A 3,148-nucleotide genomic window follows, 5' to 3' on the forward strand; every position below is an offset into this window, starting at 1 on the left:
TGGTAGTCTAGCACCTTAACCACTATGCTACCTACTGACCCCTAAAACTTTTTACAAAGTAAAATGCTTTTATGTTCTTTTTTTTCTTTTCTTTTCTTTTTTTTTTTTCTGAGGTTTTTCCTATAGGGCATGTGCGCTTGCCAGACAGAGAGAGACAGAGAGACAGAAAGTGAGAAATCACCCCCCACAGGGGGGATGGCCACACCGCAATCCCTTCTCCTCCATTCTCCTCTCGGGATCTTGAGCATGCATGCACACGCACCTGGCGTGAGTTTTAAGCCACAGGGTCTGGGATGCGAACTGCGGTCGACTACATGGGAGTCCAGCGACATAGCCATTGCACTAACTGCTGGTCCCTTCTTTACTTTTTTTAGGAATGAAAAATACAGATTATTTCAGTAGTGTCATGTGATAGACAGATCAAGTTCATTGTTTGAATTTATGCAATCAAGTTCAGTTAAAATAAAATTAAAATCTCATCCCAGCCACTGAGCTTAGTGATAATGCAGTGCCCTGTGAGTCTGGAAGCCACATGACTGACTGTGGGTTCAGATACTTCGGTCAACTTGAAGAAACACCACGTGTGCAGGTACCCAAGATCCTGAGGATTTGGAGGGCTAAGGAGAGAGGATTGTAACAACCTGAGAATTTGGCAAGGATCCCTCTCTCTCTCTCTCTCTCTTTCTCTCTCTCTGTCTTTTTTGCTCTCATATGTGCATATATGCTGTCATTAGAAAAATAATAAAAATAAAGACTCAATAAAGTCACTTATAAAAGACATTTTTAAAATATCATTTAAGAATCTCCCAAAGTTGAAAGTAACCATGGGAGGAGCAATGAAAAAAAAAAATACTAGAAATATTTTTTAATTTCCTGTGAAGAATAAATATGTTTAAAGCTCCTGGTGTGTTGGTTGTGCATATTCCCATTGGCAATGTGAATGCTTTGTTGTCTGTGAATTCGTGTGTTTTTCTATGATAACTTCTAGGTTTGGCTGAGAAAAATTTTTGGGACTGCATTAAAAAAATGTTTTAAATGGTGTGACCTGCCAATTAAGCATTTGAAAAACACAGAGCATTTATTTACTAGTCAAAATAGTGAATCTATTGCCTTTCTGAAGGTAAAAAACTACATAAGGAATTGTAGACTTCAGGGTTATTAAAAATCTTTAAGAGGGTTAGGGCCCAAATCACTAACTTAAGTATTTTTCCTTTACATCCCTCACCCCTCCCATACTTGGAGAAATAAATACTATTAAAAGGGTAAATATAGTCAATATGGCTTTTCCCTTCTGGCTTAAGCTTCCCAGTTAGGGTATGCTGAGCTTTGAGCTGAAAAAGTTGCCGACATGTCCCAGCTCTATGTTTAAATACTTATGTGGAGATATTAAAAGGGAAGGCCTCTCTGTGTGATATCCCAAATTATAATGACAAATATGAATGCCAAATTGTGACATTAGAATTAGATGTTGCTTCCAGGACCACAAGACTGAGATATTCAGAGTAGGCTCTCTAGAGCGCCAATGGCCATGATCAAGATAACACACTTCACAAAGTCAGGGATGTTGAGTTCAGCTGTTAAAGCAAATGGTTGTTTTCTCAGATCTAATGTGGTCAAGCACACATCAAGTCTCAAACTTGTAAGCATGGCAATAGTTCAGAGCCTGCAGAAATGAAGGAGGGTTGAGGTGTTGGGTACTGGACACTCAATGGATGTGAGAATGAATGAGCTAAGTATTTAATGGGTGCCCAGACTGCCATGCAGTGGTAGAAATGTGATGACCTAAAAGACTGATCCACATGGGAAGGTGCTGGATTCATGTCCAGAGACCTCTGCGAGTACATCCAGTGTGCCCATGCCCGTGATCTGGGGCTGGCTGCCAATGTGGGTCGATGGCAGCATTGATACCTTGTAGGTGTTCCTGTCCTTCCCCCTTCTTGAGAGTACTGAGAAATTTTTGTCTTTCTCTTACTCATGGAATAAAAAAATAAAGCTTTTTTTTTTTTTTTTTTTTTTCTTTTTCCCTTAACATTGAATGGATGCTTCCCTCTGACTGCTTAGTCCATTCCTGGCCAGCCAGCCTTATGTTTTCTCAGTTAAGATCCAGCTTCAGGCCCTATTGCTTTCACTGTCAGTGCAATTTTCTTCAGCAAATGCCAACTTGGCAACAACCTAATGTGTGGTTCTGTGACTTAACTTTTCCAATGGGGTCTCCTTAGGAGACACTCATGTAATGTTATTCGAGGAGTGTGTACTGAAGCTTGAGTCTGCACTGAAGTGGTGGCTTTGATTGGAGATACCTTCGGGAAAATTATATCAGTGAACTCCACCCCAAAGTAAGCTTGAGTGAGGAGCTGTCTATGTGATCTCCTTGGAGCTCTGAGAATTTTAGTTTCTGTATTGAAAACTGAAGGACACAAGGGGGAGGTGGGAAGGGGATTCGAGGAGTGTGTACTGAAGCTTGAGTCTGCACTGAAGTGGTGGCTTTGATTGGAGATACCTTCGGGAAAATTATATCAGTGAACTCCACCCCAAAGTAAGCTTGAGTGAGGAGCTGTCTATGTGATCTCCTTGGAGCTCTGAGAATTTTAGTTTCTGTATTGAAAACTGAAGGACACAAGGGGGAGGTGGGAAGGGGCTCCTTCCTTAGAGCTCTGAGAATTTTAGTTTCTGTGTTGAAAACTGAAGAGCCCAAGGGGGGGGGGAGGGCTCCTTCCTCCCACCCTCCGCAGTGTACTTGTGTACTTGAATTCATGAATATGCCCACACCACTCACACACAACAATTTTCTCTTGCTTAAAAGCATTTTGGCCTGTGTCATGGAAAGAGTCTGTAATAAGTGGTGCTTTTCTTTTTAAAATTTTGCCAGAGGGCATGTACGCTTGCCAAAGAGAGGGGGGGGCGGGAAGAGAAACAGAAGCACAAGGAGAAAACACCCTCAACAGGACATTGTCACCTCCAATCTCCACCCTGCTGGGATTTTGGGCATGTGCATACGTCTGGAGTGTTTTCAAGCTTCCAGGGCTGGGATTTGAACTGCACGTCTGGAGTGTTTTCAAGCTTCCCGGGCTGGAATTTGAACTGTCAATCGGCCATGTGGTTTTCAGCTGCCTTAACCATCAGGCCAGAAAGTCAGCCTGATGTGTAT

The sequence above is a fragment of the Tupaia chinensis genome, unplaced genomic scaffold (genome assembly GCF_000334495.1).
Source record: "Tupaia chinensis unplaced genomic scaffold, TupChi_1.0 Scaffold000338_1, whole genome shotgun sequence".
Lineage (NCBI taxonomy): Eukaryota > Metazoa > Chordata > Mammalia > Scandentia > Tupaiidae > Tupaia > Tupaia belangeri.